At 44.3% G+C, this 20995-nt stretch overlaps 1 protein-coding gene across 3 annotated transcripts in view; it reads right to left on the bottom strand.

Annotated features, from left to right (window-relative positions):
* TRIQK (triple QxxK/R motif containing) overlaps window positions 1-20995 on the bottom strand; it is a 152196-nt gene that overhangs the window by 18118 nt on the left and 113083 nt on the right. The window contains exon 5 of one of the 3 annotated variants that reach the window (XM_045004915.1): window positions 10095-10412. The exons of 1 other annotated variant lie outside the window; for it this stretch is intronic. The gene's annotated coding sequence lies outside the window, so the exon portion shown is untranslated. Of the gene's footprint in view, window positions 1-10094; window positions 10413-19186; window positions 19312-20995 lie in introns of those variants that run through there. One more of the 3 variants, XM_045004917.1, reaches the window with a different exon arrangement.

Raw genomic sequence — 20995 nt, 5'->3', positions numbered from 1 at the left:
CCTCACACTCTTTTTGAGGTGCTTGATTTTTTTTCTCAGCCTCCTCTCTCCTCCAGCTTCCCTTAGCCAATGCCCCATCCTTCAGTCTCCCAGGCTGTCACTGCAATCCCTGTAGTGTTAACCAGGAACTCAGATCTTGCCTATGGTTAACTGGATGTGCTCTAAGTTCCACACCTCAGAGTCCCTACCCAGCAGACTCGTTCCCCCAAACTGCATCTATCAATGGAGAGAAAACTAGGGACAGGAATAACTATAAAGCAAACTGATTTATTAAACAGTGACTCAAACAGGAAACAGTAACTTATAGGACCCCCAGCAAAACAATACACAAAGGGCATATAGGTACAGGTTGGCACAACAAACTGACATAAAGTCAAGGTCTCAAACCCATGAAGACAAAGGGGAATTTACTACAGATAAGGTACAGAGGTACACAGCATACTACACTAGGTTCAGAGGAATGGATCCATGACAGAGGACATCACAGATGGAATACACCAGGACAGCAAGGTGAGGACACAGGAGTTCAGGATACAGATAAGATAGGAATCAATCAGGAACTGACAGCTGGAACTATGGAGTTTAGATCTTCTTCTGTGGTCTTCTGTAGATCCCTCAAAATCTTGGCTAGGACATGTACTGCGCTGCCACCAGGAAGGAGAGCCTCTCCTCTCAGGTGCAGTAGTCTCTTATGCTCTCCTGTTAGTAGGCAGAACACAGGCCATGTGACCCTTGCTCTTTCCCCCCTTACAGAGAAAAAGGCACCAATTGTCTCAAGAAGAAGGTTACCAACATGGTGGACAAACAAAATGGTGAAATCCCTAAACAAAATGGAACTTGCAGTTTTCCCCTATGGTAGGATCCCTAACTTTCCACTTCTGCCCTGAGACATGATCACAGAGCCAAGACCGAAGTGTCCCAAAAGGTGCCAAACACTACATCATGGGATCTGTAGTCCTTACAGTCTCTAGTCCCTACAATTCAACTGAAAGTAGTTGTGGTCCTTTGGAGCCAATACATAATACTACTAGAGGCCTAATCAAAGCACCAGTGTCAAAAGTTTGGAGGCCCCCATAGTGGGAAAGCCCTACATAAGTCTCACTTGTAATGCACCGCTGGAGATTTAATATAATGCCAGTATACTATGGTCTCTTCACTACAAAAGTATAGTAATCAATAACCAGCCATTTACTATCATGAATTTTTTATTCACATGGCTTTACATCAAGAATGGTGCTACATTAAAAAGTTTCAATATATCTTTTGTCTACTTCACTTTGAAAAACATTTTCTTACACAGTGAAAAGATTTGGAGCAGATTTCTAGTCTTTAAGGTCTGCTGCTTAATTGTATAATACATTATAAACTACAGAAAAGTAGCAATAGTTGAATCATTTTTCTTTAAGTGACAGCTGAACAGTAATAAAGTGGAATAACAATGTTCAAGCCCAGCATTTATAAAGCAAACTTTCATCCAAAACACCTGTGTGTTCCCCAGACTGAGGAAGCATTTTAACTTAAAACTAGGGCTGTCAAGCAATTTAAAAAAATCAATCACGATGAATTGCAAGATTAAAAAACTTAATCATAATTAATTGCACTGTTAATAATAGAATACCATTTCTTTAAATATTTTTGATGTCTTCTACATTTTCAAATATATTGATTTCAATTACAACACTGAATACAAAGTGTATAGTACTCACTTTATATTTATTTTTTATTAAAAGTATTTGCACTGCAAAAAAACAAAAGAAATAATTTTTTTCAGTTCACCTAATACAAGTACTGTAGTGCAATCTCTTTATCATGAAAGTTGAACCTACAAATGTAGAATCAGGTTAAAAAAGAACTGCATTCAAAAATAAAACAATGTAAAATTTTAGTGCCTGCAAGTCCACTCAGTCCTACTTTTTGTTCAACCAAGTGCTCAGACAAACAAGTTTGTTTACATTTGCAGGAGATAATGCTGCCCACTTCTTGTTTACAATGTCAACTGAAAGTGAGAACAGTGTTCTCATGGCACTGTTGTAGCCAGCATCACAAGATATTTATGTGCCAGATGCACTGAAGATGCATATGTTCCTTCATGCTTCAACCATCATTCCAGGGGACATGTGTCCATGCTGATAATGGATTCTGCTCGATAACAGCCCAAAGCAGTGTAGACCGATGCATGTTGCTTTTCATTATCTGAGTCAGATGCCACTAGTAGAAGGTTGATTTTCTTTTTTGGTGGTTTGGGTTCTATAGTTTCTGCATTGGAGTGTTGCTCTTTTAAGACATCTGAAAGCATGCTCCACACCTCATCCCTCTCAGATTTTGAAAGGTACTTCAGATTCTTAAAATCTTGGGTCAAGTGCTGTAGCTATCTTTAGAAATCTCACCTTCTTTGCATTTTGTCAAATCTGCAGTGAAAGTGTTCTTAAAATGAACAACATGTGCTGGGTCATCATCTGAGACTGCTATAACATGAAATATATGGCAGAATATGAGTAAAACAGAGCAGGGGACATACAATTCTCCCCCAAGGAGTTCAGTCACAAATTTAATTAACACATATTTTTTTAACGAGTGTCATCAGCATGGGAGCATGTCCTCTGAAATGGTGGCCAAAGCATGAAGGGGCATTCGAATGTTTAGCATATCTGGCATGTAAATATCTTGCAATGCCAGTTACAGAAGTGCCATGCAAATGCCTGTTCTCACTTTCTAGTAACATTGTAAATAAGAAGAGGGCAGCATTAATCTCCTGTAAATGTAAACAAACTTGTTTGTCTTAGCAATTTGCTGAACAAGTAGGACTGTGTGGACTTATAGGCTCTGAAGTTTTACATTGTTTTGTTTTTTAGTAGAGTTAAGTAACAAAAAAAAATCTACATTTGTAAGTTGCACTTTCATGATAAAGAGATTGCACTACAGTACTGGTATGAGGTGAATTGAAAAATACTCTCTCTTTTATCATTTTTATAGTTCAAATATTTGTAATAAAATATACATATAATAATAATATGAAAATGTAGAAAAATATCCAAAATATTTAATAAATTTCAATTGGTATTTATTGTTTAATAGTGCTTAATCGCAATTAATTTTTAATAGCGATTAATTTTTTTGAGTTAATCGCATGAGTTAACTGTGATTAATCGACAGCCCTACTTAAAACAGAATTTTAGCACTCCAAGCACATTAGAATTAACTGTATTCTGAGTAGCAATTAATGTTATTCCCACCTAACCAAATGCTATTTAATGCAGGATGTAAGCTATGTCATTGCTTTGTATATGGCATGTGGTTTGTAATAGAAGAAAGGAAGTATTCTGCAGAAGACAATTCACATAAGCACAGGATCTTGGATTAGTTAGAAAAACAAACAAAACTATGGAAACTGCATACAAGTCTGGAGCAGGGAACAGCACAGTGTGTTATATTAGAACAGAAAAAGAAAAGGTGGATTTATTTTAATTGTATTTCTTTGGATTTTATTAGAATCAGAGTTGGTGGTACCACCTATAGTTAAGGTTTCATAGATTTTAATGCCAGAAGGTACAATTCAATCATCTTGTCTGGCCTCCTATATAACACAGGCCATAGAATTTCACCCAATTCTCTCTGAATTGAAAACAGTAGCTTGTATTGGACTAAAGTGTATCTTCCAGAGAGGCATCCAGTCTTGATCTGAAAACATCAAACGATGGAGAATCTATCACTTCCTTGGTAGTTTGTTCCAATGATTAATCACCCTCACTGTTACAAATGTATGCCCTATTTCTAATGTGCCTGTCACTTTCCATTAAAAGACCATTTTTTCAGTTGCTTAAAACTTTGCCAAATTAACAGTTTGAGCTAAAACTTTCCATGCTGGGAGTCTGCCTCATGCTGAATGTTTCTGGGGAAGTTTCAGCTAAATGGGTTCATTGCTCCTTATAATGAGGTTAGGAAAAATGCATTGTTTGCCCATGTTAAAAAAATTCTTACAACGGTTTTGTTGAGAAGCTCTAGCACCTCCATGATTTGGGACAGAGACTTGAAATGTGGCAGGAAGGTCACCTAGCTGTCAAGGATGTGCCTTTTGCCATGCCTGTGAAAATTTGCCTAAATTTAGCCAAGTTATAAGCCACCCACAAAACTCAGTTTGCACATGCTTTGTAGACTTTTGTTAGAGTTTGGCAGCTAAATTCTCTAAGGATTCCATCTCCATTGAACATGCTTCAGCCCATAGCAGCTCCTCTGTGCTGCCTAGTCTGCGCATGAGCCATCCCTGCAGAGTGACTGAGCATGTTCCATTTTGGGGCTGCAGGGGGTGAGCAGGACTTTCCCTGCATGTGCTGCTTCCTGCAGGGTTGCCACCTCTGAGGTTAAAAAATAAATTGGACTTCTGGGATGATCCTGAGCCCACAAAACTGGACAATTGGCAGAGTGTACTGAGCACCCTTGCAGATTTCCAGGGACAGCTACCTCAAAAAGAGGATGATCCTGGGGAAACTTGCAAGCTGGCAACCTTAGCTCCCAACTGCTGGGGGTCACTGCACCACCAGATCTGAGAGCAGAGAGACCATCTATCCTGTGCTCTCACAGCTCCCCCTGCTGAAACCCAAGCAACATGGGGGGAAATTCAGAAGCATGAGAAATTCAGATGGAGATTGCAGGAACTAGGGTTGTTGAATTGGATAAGAGCAGAGGGAGGGGGGAGCAGGAGGCAAGATAGGAGCAGAAGAGGAGGGAGGGCAGAGCAAAGGCAGAAATAGAGGAGAAGGAGCTGGGATGTGGGGATAGAGGGAGCAGAGTGAGAAAGAGACAGGATGCAGGCACAGAGGCAGCAGCACCTCTAACCACTAGAGAATACTGAACATGGAGTCCTCAGTCTCTACATTCTTCTCCTGTTCTTTTTGCGGATACAGACTAACACGGCTGCTACTCTGAAACCTGTCAAATAAACTGTGCAACCTACTGGCAAAATGTGTGTCCCATCCCATATAACAGCCTACTACTGCTATCCATTACTCTGTTAGCTCAAGTGGTAGAAATCTGTGTTGTGGCTCTAATGGTCCAAACCTTGGTGATGACCCAAACTGGGGATCAATATGATTCCACGGGATTAAATTTCTGTTACATCCAAAAACGATGTTAAAAGAATGTTAAGATTGCAAAGTCAAGCACTCAAAAGATAGGAATGTCTCAATATAGGTTGCTTGTGCAACCTTAATTGCCTTTCCACCCATACAACTGTATTATGCTACAGTCTTGAATTGCATGATCACATACTATATTTTCTACAGGACCTTAAAATTGGGGATTTTTTTCTGTCTCCTCATCTTTCTGACTGCTTCTGCTCAGACACACGCACCTCCACCAAGCAATTCCCAGGACCCTGTGAAACCCCCCCGCCTGTGTTATGGGCAGCAGCAACAGCCCTACTGTTTCAGCTATCTTACTCCTAAAAGGAGCTTACCTGCTTCTGACATAGATCCTGAATGAAGGATGTATATCACTCCCATCAGCTTCACCCAGGTTTCACTCAACCCCCATTATGGAACTCCAAGTTATCATGGATACTGTTTACTTTTAAAATGGAATGGATTGTGCCCTAATATTTGAATGCGTATCATTTCTTCCAACAGACACTCTGTGCTTCTCTTGCTTTACGGTAAATTTCAATGGACGTTGGTCTGCAATACTAGGCCCATATAATTTATTGGGCTAATTATAATCCTGATACACAAGATTCGATCTTTCTCTAATATATTATTTGAAATCTTGCCACAGTGCACGTGATCAATAAGCTATCTGACAGATGATTTCTGAAGAAGTTATTTTCTGTTGTAATTAAAAAAACACTTTACATACAGTAGATATCTTATTTCCTTACTTATTTTCAATAAGTTACTGAATGGTTTATGCATTCATCCCCATACACACAGTCTGCTATTCCCTGCTGGAATGCAACATGTGCTGAAAGTGAATTATTTGAATATCTAAATGACAAATATTCATTTCTACTGTCTGTTTGCTGCCCAACTAAGTTTCACCTCTGATTAATTTAACAATGAGTCATTGTTGAGGATATTGTTGGATATAGGAAAAAGAAATCACTAGACAACATCCCATGTTGTACCATAGGCAAAGACTATTACAGGGTATGCCATAGTCAGAAGGATTCATCAGATTGCCATACCCATGATACATGTGTTTCCCCCTAACTTTGGGTGTACAAGCCCTGTAGCACCTGTAAATCTACACTGACACCCTACTTTCGCTTGAGACATAACTGTCTGGGACTCTGCAGCTGAAAAGACAATATCTGTAATATGAGTCTCAAAGATGCGCAGGTTAAGGGGATTTCTCTTTCTCCACGAGGGTCCCAGACCCCAAAAGATCCTATTTTAAGGATAATTTGGGAGACCCTGTTGTGGTACTGGGGCCTATGCTGTAAGGGCTGAGCTTCCCAGACAAAGAGTTGTTATGCACAGCATGCGGAGCTCTTGCAAGCACTTTTAGCACTGTGTGATCAGTGAACACTGCACCTATCATCCTTGGTTCCGTATAGCTATCACCCTCATGGTCACCAAGCTTTCTCTGTGCCCCTTGCCAACCTCATTTAGGCATCATAACATCATCTATTGGGGAAGGGCAGCATTGTTTCTGATGCTTATTGCCTTTATTCCTTCACTTAGGATCCCCTGCCCAACAGATTTCTCTATCCAATACTTTTCTTGGGATGCTCACAGAGCCTGAGCATCAAATCTCTTCCCACTTGTTCAGGTGAATTTGAATCCACAACTCATATTGAGAAGTCTTCCCTCCTCTACCAACCCAACCTATGTATGTCTTTACTTCTGACTCCTTGGAGAACCACTCCACTCATTCCTTTCCATTCTCAGGCTATTCAAATGACTGTTTTATCACAGACAGATCAATTTAAATACAAAGAAGTACATTCAAATAGCACCATCATTATTCTCTTTTGGATTAATGCCAAAAGAATTAATAACGTTGCCCAGTCCCTGAATAACACCTTTGTGAAAAATTGGAGGGTGGAGAGGGAGCAATGGCTTGAGCCATCAGCTCGAAGTATTTGGCTTTTGTTGGTGCACGTGTGTTGTAAGTGACCCAGCCTTAATGAAATTGCAAAGTACAGTCGAACCCATTTATCTCGACCTCGGTTAACTTGCCAATCCTATTAAGTCGACGTTTTAGAAGTGGAACCGCCAAACTCCCTCTTTGTCTTATCGGTTTCTCATCGGTTATGTCGATTCTTTAATCTCGCCGAACCCTAATATCTCGAGCACAGAAGAGCGCCGAATTTGCCACTAACCGAGGTCGAGATAAATGGGTTCGACTGTAACTCCGGCGGCGGCCCTGCCCGGCTCCTGCCGCATCCCTCCCCGGCCACGCGACTCCTGCCCTGGCCCCGGCTCCCCAGCCGCGCGGTTCCCCAGCCGCCCGGCTCCCCGCGTCCCCGACCCACCGTGTCCCCAGCCTCCCGCTCCCCGGCTCCCCAGCCGCGCTGTTCCCCAGACGCCCGGCTCCCCACGTCCCCGGCCGCCCGCTCCCCGGCTCCCCGGCCCCGCGTCCCCAGCCCCACGGTTCCCCGCGTACCCGCCCGCCCAGCCCCGCTTCGCTGGTCCCCGCTTCACCGCCCGCCCGTCCACCCGGCCCCGCTTCGCCGGTCCCCGCTTCGCCGCCCGCCCGCCCGGCCCCGCATACCCGGTCCCCACTTCGCCTGCCGCCCGCCCGCCCGGCCCCGCAGACCCGGTCCCGCTTTCGCCTGCGCCCGCCCGCCCGGCCCCGCTTCCCCGGTCCCCGCTTCGCCGTCCGCCCGGCCCCGCTTCGCCGGTCCCCGCTTCGCCGCCCGCCCGCCCGGCCCCGCTTCCCCGGTCCCCGCCCAGCCCCGCTTCCCCGGTCCCCGCCCGCCCGCCCGGCCCCGCATACCCGGTCCCCGCTTCGCCTGCCGCCCGCCCGCCCGGCCCCGCTTACCCGGTCCCCGCTTCGCCTGCCGCCCGCCCTCCCTGCCCCGCTTACCCAGTCCCCGCTTCGCCTGCCGCCCGCCTGCCCGGCCCCGCTTACCCGGTCCCCGCTTCGCCTGCCGCCCAGCCCCGCTTACCCGGTCCGGCTTCGCCTGCCGCCCGGCCCGCTTACCGGGTCCCGCTTCTTTGGCTGCCCGGCTCCGGGTCCCCGTCCACGGCCGCCCGGCCCCGCTTCCCCGTCCCACTTTGCCGGATCCAGCCACGTGCAGGCACCGCGGTAAGGGGGCAGGGAGGGGGTGTTGGAGAGAGGGCAGGGGAGTTCAGGGGTGGGGGGGTGGATAGGGGTTTATCTCAATCATCGGTTATCTCAACGCTTTTTGGCAAACCCCTAGGCCGGCGACATAACAGGGTTCAACTGTAGCTTTCTAGTAGCCAATATCTTTTCTATTTAACAAACAAATCAAATATTACAAATGAGAGTAGCTTAAGTATTACAGAAAAACTGGATTTTTAACTTTGATAACCAGAAATGAGATATGAAACCCAAGGAGACATGACTTTGTGCTCCTGAATGCTTCTAGTGCCAAGTTAAGGTCTTGACTCTAACATTTAAAGACATCCACTGGTCAGATCCCAACTACGTCAGTGTCTGAAGCTCCACCTATCACCCATCAACATAGCTGCATTCCCCTGGGATAAGGTGGCTCGAACCCTTGATGGAAGTGTATGATATCTACAGAGCAAGTGTTTTGTGTTAAGGGGATGGGGGCCATGGAGCACATTTCCAGAAGAGGTCAGACTAATCTAGAGGCCTGCGGGTCATGTTGCAAGACCCTCTTTGATTTGAAAAAGTTTTCCACCATAGCCTATTCTAGGGACATAAGTGGTGTAAAAGCCTCATGCTGGGCCCTCTATGTAAGGCTGAGTTTCACCCTGTAGACTGAAAGAGCAAAAAAGGTGAAAAGCAGGTCTCTTATATAACAAATATTTTAAACCAGGACAAAGCTCTAGGCCAAATTTCAAGAACCCCAAAGACTGGTGTATTTCCGAGCCAGGAGTTTGGTTTGGTCCACTATAGAGATATGGACCTGCTGAAATTCCATGTGAAATTCTAATGGTTACACAAATTAGAAATGCAACAAGAGTTTATAAAAAGTGATATAAAAGAGGGTTAAATAATAGGATTTCATTCATTCTGATACAATTGAATAGGTTTCTTGGGTGCAAAGCTCTTAAAATTGTGCTCACAAGCAAATAAAATCTCTCTAAAGTTTTTAATGAGCTTTGGTAAATTTATGACATTATCTATCTTACCTTAGTGACCACAAATTGACATCCAAGCTGTGTAAATGCCCAACCATTCGTGAATAAAACAGGATATAGTGAGGAAACGGAAAAAGGAAAGGATTCATGTCCGAGTGCACCTAGTGAACACCTGCACTTCACAGACCTGTGTAAAAATTTACCACCTTCTTCCCTCCAGATAAATATCTACTAACAATTTACTCCTATCTCCTGTCTCTCCACTACTGACAAATTAAATGAAACTGATGCAGAGTGCCAGGAGGCAAACAATACACAAGCTAATTTTGGTTTTTGTCTGCCAGGAAAATAATCTTTATGCGAAGACCTAATTAAAAAGGATTCAACTTTTGGGGAGGGGTCATGCTGCCTGCTTCATAACAGAATAAGTTTTGATCTGGACCCATTGAGACATGGACACAGAAGAATGGGCTGCACACAGAGACTGCGACTTTAGCCATTCATTTGAGGTAACAGCATCCCAACAGCAACCTGGCAGAAAAGCTCCAGTGAATTTCACATTGACCACAGTGACTAAAGATATATTAGCAACCAGAAAGAAGAAGGGTCTTCCCCACCACCTCCTCCTTTGACTTCCACTTGGCCTGCATAGCTGGAGTCCTCCTTCCTTTCTTCACATGAGGTAAGGCGTTAGATATGGAGAGCCTGAAGCTGTGCAAGACATTGAAAGTTCACTGTGTCAAACCAACTCACAGGACCAATGACTGAATAGCATCCACATGGGGGTAAGTGCCCATGATTGATACTTGCAATCCACATTTTAATCCAGCCACAAGGTCCAAGAATCAACAAAATACTCCTTGAATGCCTAGAGGAAATAACACAAAGTGTTTGCCTTTTCTGCCAGCCTTTCTTTAAAACATCTTGGGAAAGTCAGATTTTTTTTCACTTAGTCGTCTCTGCTAGTATTGCTTCCTCAGCTATTCCTTCTACTCTTGCTTCTGCCTTCTTTTCACTAAACTGAAGCTGCTCTTCTACATTTTCCTCATGATCTTTTCTCTTCTGGTTTGATTGTATCTAATGACTCCTTTTATAAGTGGCCACAGACACTCCTCTGCTGCTAGAGCTCTTCCTTCTGCAGTCTGAAGTAAAATGGATTCCTTAAACAGGACAGCTAAAAAGCTAAATTGACAGAAAATGATCAGATTCAGGTGAAAGATGAAAAATATTCTAGCGCTAGATTTCTCAGTTACTCTAATGGGAGAGCCTGTATCCTAACCTACTGCAACATATTACTTGTGCTTGCCAAGAGTGGCTGCAAATGGCTGTGAATTCATGTGAAATACTTATGTCTAAGCTTGGTAGAATTCAGTATTTATTTTTGTTATAATATCAGACAATGGGTGGGTCAGAATAATTATTTAATGTGAGTAGATGTTGAAATTCAAAAAGTTAAATCTTTATAGCTGTTCAAACTCAAATAGTCAACATCATATGTCAAAATATACAAAATAAACAGCCTTCCAAACACTAATAAGTTCTCAGGTAACATTTTTCTTACTTTGCCTATTTGTAAATTTCGAGGAGCATCGATGGACATATTTTTTCAGGGGTTTGTGTGTCTTCAAAGAAACAGATTTTTATTGACATTTGCCGATAAAAATCGAATCTTTCTAACCTTACTTATAAGATGCAAAGAATACTAATTGTATTAATTAATGTCAAAACAGAATTGTTCTGTGTCTAATTGGAAGACAGTCAGTCTATCACTAAGGATTAATCAATTTTGCAAAAGCTGCTTTAATTAACATATTAATATATTATTGTGTTGAAGTCTCTAACACAAGGTATGTATTTCTCAATGTCTGTCAAGTACCTAGCAAGATGTGTATCTCACTATATATTGATACAGATAGCTACACATCATGCTATGTTCTTCATAAATAAACAATATATTGCCTTGAATTGAAAATAAGGCAGTAATTCAATAGAGAAATTTATAGACAACATGAAATCCTTAAATTGAATTCATTTTAAATACAGCACTTACAGTACCCTTGGGTGAAAGCTTTTTTAAAGCATTAGAGGAATCAAACAAACAAAGTCTATATTTTTGCATAGAGTGTTTTATGTTCAATGCCTCAATATTTATGTGCAGCATTATTTACTCGATGTGAAAATATAGGCTTTGTGTCTTTCATTCACTCAGCATTTCAGAAGTGTGGATACCCATGGGTGTATTACACCCACAGGTTTTATGCTGACAGTACTTATATAATGAAAATGAATTTTTTACAATTTAAATCAAAGCTAACTTTAATTTGCAATTGTAATATACTGTAAGAGATCATTATACAGTATGGGTGCCAAAGGAGATTTATTATGCCAGTGAGATACATTACACGAAGGTTTGCTATGAATGAATGTGACACAGGAGAAGGAAAATAAAAAAATCAAATGAATCAAGTTACTAATATATAATAATTTTATACAACTAAAATCCTTCCAACTGTAGGCTCAATAGCCTCTCTGTTAGAAGCTGAATTGCACTCACCTACCACAGACTCTCATAACTAGCAAACCAACTTCACCAGCAGGCTGTTCAACTACAATATAAACAGTTCTCCAGTAATTATTCAGAAAATGATGGCTCAAAGATTTTCCTGGATAAACTGTCAACAACTGCACTCTAGTATTGTGTGTGTGTGTGTGTGTGTGTGTGTGTGTGTGTGTGTGTGTGTGTAAAATGCACAAGTCTTATTTTTGCATAATACAAGTAAAAACACACTTTTACTACTATACCAGGATCCACTCCAGGCAAGCTTTCACCCTTTCCATTCCTGGGACCATTCTCAAGCAAAGCTGCTAATGACATCTTCCTGGTTAAATCGGAAAGTCTATCCTGCTCCTTTGCTATCTTCCTTTAATATCACTGATCATTTTCTCCTCCCTGTTATCTGTTCTATGTGCTTCCATGACTCTGTCCTCTCCTTGGTCTCCTGGCATGATTACGTCTTCCCTGTCTGTATAGTACACTTCTGATGTGTTTCCCCACCGATTTCCTGTAATTTTCACTCTTAAACCTCACACAGGGGAGGAAGCCATAAATCACGTAATCCCTATGGGCCAAACTGGCATTGGCCGGAGCAGGAGGTAGCATGGAGAATCTTAGGGATGGATTGTTCCCCGGAAAAACATAGAGTGACCTGTTGTGCAGGGAGACTGTGCAAGCTGCACCATCAATTAGGAGAGTACAGTCCCTGTCCCTCAGTGCAGAGAGAGCAAGTGAGCTATTGCCACTCCTTTTGCTCTCCTGAGTGCATGGTGTGTAATTGTGATAACCTTTGCACAGAACATGCAAAGGGACATGGGGGTGCTTCTTGGCCCTTGTGCACTCACATAAGAACTTATCACAATTTGGCCCAAAACAAAGAGAGGGTGTCACAAAAGTGCAATGTGTAAAGATGGAACTGGAAGTGTCAAATCTCTGCTAACATAAACTATTTCACAGACAGTGACTACAGACTGAGAGTGAGCAAGTGTTTCCTGAATAAGGTCTGGTCTACACTACAGACTTATATCAGTATAACTATTCACATAGTTATACTAACCGAACCCCCCTGGAGATAGCACTAGGCCAGCAGGAAAGCTTCTTCCATTGATATAGCTACTGACTCTCGGGGAGGTGGATTAACTATGCGGATGGGAGAGCTCTCTCCTGTTGGTGTAGAGCGTCTTCATTAAAGACGATGCAAGTTCTGCCGATACCGCCTTTTAAGTGTAGATATGCCCTCAAACTGATCAGCTACTACAGTGTTTTTTGTTATTTTCCTTTTTTAATTTTCACTGCAAACACTGTTTATTTACACTCTGTCTGTTTTAAAATTCAGGTGTCAACCAAGTGCTAATCTGCTGCTATTTGCTGGTGCTTCAATTAACACATTATTAGCTACCAACAGCTGAAGGTGACTGGACCGTCACCTCTGTTTATTTCTTCAAAGTAACAGCTATCTGAAGCATCTGTATAGATGCACTCACATAAATATAACTTTGAACATAAACATATGCAGAATACATAACCATACACAGTTTCAACCAGATCTGTTAACAGAGCCACATCTTGTTAATTTTATCCACAGCCACAGCCTGTGCAGTTATGAGTATGGAGTCAATTTAATGATGCTAGAACTGACCTGTGCTAATTCTCTCTCTTGTATGCTTCAGAGACCAGTGTATGGAAATTATTTAGGAAATCTGAGCGTGGGGGTGGGGGAGGGGCAGAGGGTATGTTCATACTAACCCTTCTCTAATGGGAATCTTTTAAATGTACAGGCTCAACTTCTTGGCTGCACAAATCGGCATAGCTCCACTTCTTAGCATCTGAGCGATGTGCCCCAGGTGGCACGAGACAAGGATGCATCACTGAATTTGGGCTGTTGGTGGGATCATTAGCTGCCCCAGCCATGGCCGGGAGTGCAACGTGAATGCTGACCCATACCCCCCATAGCTCCACTGACTTGCACCAGCTGAAGATCTGGCTCCTTGTAGATATCTTTCTATACCTACTGCTAGTCTGTCTAGATGTGACAATAAACAGAAACAATCAGCAGCAGTTTTCTAACAAGGTTTGGACTCGAAAGGTCCCACCCTCTTGAGAGCAGGGAGACCTCAAATGCCCCACTCTCCAGAGAACTTTAGGGAGTAAGGGCTATTTTACTTTGTCCCAGTTCCTTCCCCTACTTGCCTTTCTAATTTAAGAAAGAAAAGACAAGACAGAGGGTGTATGCACTTTACTAGCATTTCCCATCTCTCTCCCCCGCCTTTATTTTGCTCAAAATCTTACCTGCTTCTAACTGTTTTCTCTTCATTACGGGCTGTTTTTGTTTGAAGAGGGCATCCAAGATGGAGGAAAGGCAATTTATAGAATTATATAAACCCCCCACCCTTGGGAAGGACCTATTGGCCTTGGACCCCATAAATACAGTTCTGGCTCAGAACGCAGTCATTTCTGGAGAAGCTAGAGAAACTCTGTTTCCCTGATCAAAGCCATTTTTCTTTTTGTATATAGAAAGTCTCGCTTATTGTCCCATTTGTTATTTTCATTCTTTCTCACTTATTCTCTATAGCCACTTTAGTAATAAAAATTGCACATGTACTGTGCATTGTACCCAAAGCTTGGTTATAGGACTGTTAGCTACCACTCTTCATCACCCCAGGCAGTCTGACAGGTTTTAAGTACCAAGAAAAAGTGAGGTCCTTCCATTGAACTGACAGGGCTATTCTCTAGCACTTTACTACCGTCACTACCCACACAGGACCACATTTAATAGGAAATCTGTGATACTACCCAGGCAGTACCTGGCACAGGAACTAGCTTTTTCTCATCACTGTGATGCCATGTACAAAAATGATCTTAATGTTTCTATGCCCTATTTATGGGGAAATAGCAAACCAAAATTTAAAGAAAATCTTCCTTGCCTTCCCAGACGTTTGCTGATAAAAACAGCAAACCAAAGAAATGAGGATGGATACAGTGCAGATGGTTAAAGGAACTACCATGCATATGAGAGTGGGAACAGAGAGAGTAATAGGAGTGATGAACACAATGTGAATAAAGTAGTTTTTGAGGAGAGATTGACTGTAGCAGGGTGGACCCTGCTCCTGCTGTGAGGGGTTTAAAAGTGGCCTGGCAGGGCTTGAGAGCAGCTGCTCTCAAGGCTGGGCTGATTGAAGAAGTGGCTGCAGCTGGGGCCACGCCCCAAACTGAGCCACAGCTGGCCCCTATAAAAGGCTGGAAGCCAGAAGCCCAGACAGTCTTCCTCTGCCTGAAGAGGAAGAAGGGCCTGGCTGTAGGGAGCTAGAGACTGGATACCTGAGTGCAGCAGGGCTGGGGAAAGGCTGGGGAGCTCCAGCCTGGAAAGCCCCAGGCTGTGGCCTAGCAGAGGGCTAACAACAGGTACTGGGGGTTGCAGAGGGCAGCCCAGGGGTAGGCCAAGGCAGCAGGTCCAAACCCCTTTGCCTGTGATGAGTAGGCTGATACTGCAGTCTGCCCCAGAGTGTGGGGCTAGACAATGACTGGCAGTAGCCAATACTGAGGCAAGGTGGGGCTAGAGGGTGGGGGTTCCCCAAAGAGGGGAGACCCAGAGAGAAAGGGGTTACTGCCAGGGGCAGCACCCCATGTGAAAGGGCACCAGGTCCAGGGAGGGACACGGGGGCCAGAAGACAGGCGGATCACTGGCCTGCAGAGGGCGCTCCAGCACTGGACAGAGCTAATTCCCGGAGTCACCAGCAGGAGGCGCCGCGGGGGTGAGTCTGACCCGTTACAATGACCAACAGGACTACTAATATGCATAACATTGAACACATCCATTAGTCTTTGCAAGACTAGGTCTGTAATTATCTTTCTCATCCAAAAATATTCTGTAACAGACGAGACCATTTTAACCATGTTTGTTGAATCAGGTCATAATATATGGTATTCACTTTGCTTATCACAAATTGTTGCATATAGATTTTGTGCATATGGATGAAGAAACAACAGATCTGGATGAAGAATTCTGCCTTGTTGTGATAAATATCTGGAGACAGAGGAAGATGCACGTACCATCCGTCTGACAGCTGAAGCTGGTGTGTGTACCACTGCTGTCTCAAAGAAGTAGGATCAATCAATATGATTGTTGCCCTGTCCAGATGAATCTTCTTGACCACTTTCTGAGTCAATGGACAGGTGTGGAAAGCACATAGAAGGCCCTTTTCCCAATGTAGAAGGAAGGCATTCAAAAGGGATTGAAGATGCTTCCTGCTCTTGAACTGAGGAGGGGACCCTTTTTGTTAATTTCTGTCACGACAGTTCTACCTCAGGCTAACCCCAGTTAGAAAAGACGTTATGAACTACTCAATCCTTCAGAGACCCCTTATGAATCTGAGAACAGTCCCTGCTGAGACAATCGGCTAGCCCATTTCTTTCCTATGCTAGATGCTGGGCCACCAAATAGATATCATGAAGAATGCACCAGTTCCATAACCTGACCTTTTCAGTACACAATTGGAATAAGTGAACTCCTCCTTGTTTGTTCTCATAATACATAGCAGTTTTATGGTCTGTGGCCACCTGAACTACTTTCCCTTGAATACTAAGGAGGAATGAGCTGAGAGACAAATGAATGGCCCTTAATTCCAACACACTGATGTGCAAGCTCTTTTCTTGAAAGCCCAGTGACATTGGATATTTCCCTAAACTAAATGGGTGCCACATTCAGGTTTGGAAACATCTGACATTGTCATTATCAACTGTGAAGTGAGACTGATGAAAACACCCCTGAGAACACTTCTCCTGTTCATCTACCATGTCAATAAATGGAGACCGTCCTGCGGCATGGTGCCAAACATATGAAAATTGTCTCAACTGGGTGTGTAAATGTGAGACATCCATGTTACATTGGCCATGTTCTGAGCTGATCAAAAGGGGAATGTAAGTGGCAGTTGCCATCAATCCCATGAGATCCAGGAAGAAGATCACTTCAGAGTATTGATAGGCTCAACTCTGTGAAATTACTTGTGTTTGTGTTCTAGAAGAAAAGCTTTCCCTGCTAGTGAGTCCAGTATTGAACTGATTAAGGGAACTCTCTGAGTTGGACAGAAATTTGATTTCCTGGTGTTGAGAGCAGATTCAGATCCAAGAAGAGGGTGATTGTAACCTAAGTGTGGAATACCAGAACCTCGCATGTAGCAGCTTAGAGCAGCCAATTGTCCAAATATGTGTAAACACAAATACTCTGCTTTCTTCTATGTGCCACTGGCACAGGAAAGTACTTTGAAAAAGCTCACGATGCTGTGGATACGCCAAACTAGAGCACCTTGTATTGGAAATGGTGCCCCATCACCATGAACCACAGTGTCGGATAGCAATATGAAAACGTGTGTCCTTTAAATAAAGAGTGACAAACCAATCCATAAATGTAAGTGTGGAAATTATAGAGGCCAGGGTTAACATCCAAAACTAGAATTTTTGAATGCATTGGTTCAAAATGCATTCTTAAGTTTAAAATCAAACAGAATCCCCTAGCTTTTTTCTGTATCTGAAAATGTCTCAAATAGAACTCCTGACCCTAAAGATATGGATACCTCCTCAACAGCTCCCATTTGGAGCAGCTTGTGAACACCCATAAGCAAACTCACCTTATGAGATGGTCCCTGAGAAGGGAAGTGTAGGGGAAATTGAAAGAAGGCAGTTTTTCTAATTGAATGGCATAGTCCTTTTCTATACTTTTTAATAACTAGTCTATAATATCTAGTCCAGTGGTTCTCAACCTGTGGCCCAATAAGCACACAGCTGTGGTTCATGTGACATCCTCAGGGCCATAACCAGGGCGGGGTGGTAGGGGAACCTCCCCTGGGCACAGAGCCATCAGGGGGTGCAAAATGGGGTGGCACAGGATCAGGCCCAGCGTAAGCCCCCCAACAGTCCCTGGATGTGGGGCTAGGTACTGGGGCATAGTCCCTGGATGGGGGGCATTGAGTGCTGAGGGGCAGTCCTGAGGGTGGTTGGGTGCTAAGGTTAGTTGTTGGGGCTTGCAGTGGCAGGGGCGGCTCCAGTCCCCAGCACGCCAAGCGCGTGCTTGGGGCGGCATGCTGCGGGGGGCGCTCTGCCGGTCGCCGGGAGGGCAGCAGGCGGCTCCGGTGGACCTCCCACAGGCGTGCCTGCGGAGGGTCCGCTGGTCCCGCACGGCTTCGGTGGAGTCGCGGGAGGTCCACCGGAGCCGTGGGACCAGCGACTGGCAGAGCGCCTCCCTCAGCGTGCCGCCCTGCTTGGGGCGGCGAAATGTGTAGAGCAGGGGGATAGTCCCTGGGTGGGGCATTCTGCCCTGGCCAGGGCACCCTGTCTCTGCAGGGCAGGCAAGTGTGCCAGCCCAGTGTTGGGGGTGGGTCTGGATGCTTGGGGGACAGTCCTAGGGTGGGGCTGGGTGTTGAAAGCAGTCCCTGGCTGGGGGAACAGTCTGGGGAGGGGCTGAGGGCAGTCCCGGAATGGGGGGGCTGGGTGCATGGGGGACAGTCCCTGCAAGAGGGGATTAGTGCATGGGGTCAGTCCCTGGCTGGGGCTGCACCCTGCACCAGGCAGGGCTCCCCATCTTTGCAGGCAGGGTCCTCAACCGTGCTTTCTGGGCACTCAGCCCAGCCATGCTGCCAGTAGCAGTACACAAGTGAGGGTGGCAATACACCATGCCACCCTTACGGTAAATTGGCTTTAATTATGACTGTAGAACTGCCGGCCCAAAGAGTGAGGCAATTTTTCATATGGGCCCAAAATATACTTATTGCCACGGACTTCTGAGAATCATTCTGAGGCCCGGGCGCAGCCAGAGTTCTGAACAGCAATACGAAGATGTAGAAACCTGTTCCACAGGTAAGGATGTACTGGTTTTGTTCTGCTTCTCAATTTGTTTCCCCAATCAGGTGTTTACTCATTGCCATGTCTCATCTAAATGAGTCTGAACTGTTTTTAATCCGTTTCCTTGTGGATTAATTTTCTTGTTCTGAAAGCATCGGTTGGTTTTTCAGCAACAATCAAATATTGCTGTGTTTCATGAACAAAGAAGAATGGGTTCCTTCGCAACCAGTGGAAAAGCCTCACTGCTTATGTTCATTTACACTGCTTGTTTCACACAATGTCAGTAAATTACATAAACAGTTTTTAATAGCTGCTGTCAATTAAAAATTGTAACATACAAATATTCATAGCCCTTCCCTGTCGCATTCAGTTTGGCTTCTCTTAGAAGGTATATGTGAATGGATGCAGTTTCATTTTAGCTACCTGCCTTACTCCATGTCATGGGGTGTACAGTACACTGTGAAGCAATTCAGTGTGTGCATTAAAAAGCATCTGGACTGTTCACAACAGTTACTCTTAATCCCTTTCTCCAGCCACTTTATTTGTTCCCCTCATGCTAGGAGGAAAAACAGGGGGCAGCTGCTCTGGATAAACATGTGCAATCGTGGGAGATCCCCTCAGGAGAAGTTCTGTCACCAAGGACTTTTACCTCATTGACAGTACTGTGCAGCCTGTCTTCTTGGCTGCTGCTTTCTGGAAAAGAAATGGCAGCATTTCAGGCTGTTAAAGGTGTGATTGATGGGTGCTGTCGTTCTCTACCTGTCAGCTCATTGCACTGACAGGAATGAGTTCCCCTCTTGGGAGACAGACTTATACAACACAGCCCATCCATCCCTTTCAATGAGAATATAATATCCCATTGCAGATCTCCCAGCAAGTGGTAATCTACTTCACAGGCTGGGGAAGGGCTATCTGAAGAGCTGGAAATTCTATTTTTCCTGGCAAGGCCAATGACGGCTTTTACACATTTTAGCAGAGAGGAGATTATAGCCCACAGAGAATTGCTTATGTGAATGGCTTGTTCGGCCCAGTTTTAAGGTGGCTTCTGCTGTCATAACCCCAGCTGCAGGGCCTCCAGTTGTGGAAAATCCATTTGGGGGATGTTGGATTGACTCCAAGTACCCCCAGCCTCCCCTCTTTGGAGGAGGCTGATGTAGTCAGCAGAGCCCAAAACGTGCGTACACTGGTCAGTGAGGGAGTGGGGCTAGCAAAGCCCTGGGCTGTGCTAATTCACAGCTGCTACCAGCAGGGCTGTCATGTAGTTTGTGGAAGCTCAGGCCCCAATCCTGCAAACACATATGCACCTGTTTACATGTCACATGCTGAGCTTTACATACATATGTAAAGTTAAGCATGTGGAGAAGGCTGTGCAGGATCAGCTCCCAACCCCAAGGGAGGATGTGAGGTGATACAATCACTTACCCTCACTTGCATGAGGGCCCTACTGGTGCAGGTCGGTGTCAATTACAGCTCACAGAGAGTCAATCTACCACTTAGCCCAATTCTTTTTCTAGTTTTGCATAAGCACAAATAAAGTAACCGGTCAGAATAACAAAGTGCCCTAGGACCATATTTGCTCATTTTGTGTTTGCTGGTGTGTGAGTTAAGCCCACTTTTCAACAGCATAATGTAAAGATGATCTTTTAAACCCCAAAAGCACTCAAATTAGCTCTCTGACCCTTCAACCAGTGTTGACACAAGAAAGTAGCTGTAACAAAATCCAGTTCCCATGATTCCAGTGGCCTCCTCTCCTGCTGTATTTCTTCCTTTTCTGGCTGGACAACGGTTAACCTTAGTGCTGCATGATCTCTCTTTCATCTGGTTTATCACAGGACGGGAGCAGTCAGGCCAGGAGATCCCAGTGGGCTGATCCAAAACTCACTGACATCAATGGAAAGACTCCCAGGATCAGACCCAGTCTGAATCAGCACCATGGCCCCTTCAACAATCCTACTTGCCAGACTGTTATTCACAGGTAGGCATGGGCCTTGCATTAGGATATTGGGGGTACACTATGAGCTCCGGTATCATTCCTATACTGCCTGCAACAAGAAGGCTAACTCCATCACTGGGAGGAGGGCAGCTCTAGGGTTCTATGCAATGCCTAAGATGACACTCTGTGGTGGCTGGTGAAGGGATCCTTCCCCTTTCCTTCAAAATCAGAAGCAAGGACTGCAGCTGCGTAGCCCAGAGCATCTGTGTAGATTCTGTGGGCCATCAGCTAAGGATGCTGCTGTGCTTTTCTGCTGGATGGGGGCATTCCAAGAGATGATGGGTAGAAATAGGTCTCATATAAAAACTGCTCCATATCATTTCAGTTAATTAAATGCTAATTTTTTAATGAGGTGACAATGGCAGCGACTTGTTATCAGTATTT

The sequence above is a fragment of the Mauremys mutica genome, chromosome 2 (genome assembly GCF_020497125.1).
Source record: "Mauremys mutica isolate MM-2020 ecotype Southern chromosome 2, ASM2049712v1, whole genome shotgun sequence".
Lineage (NCBI taxonomy): Eukaryota > Metazoa > Chordata > Testudines > Geoemydidae > Mauremys > Mauremys mutica.
Note: the sequence above shows the minus strand (reverse complement) of the source record. Positions and strands in the feature narration are given on the sequence as shown.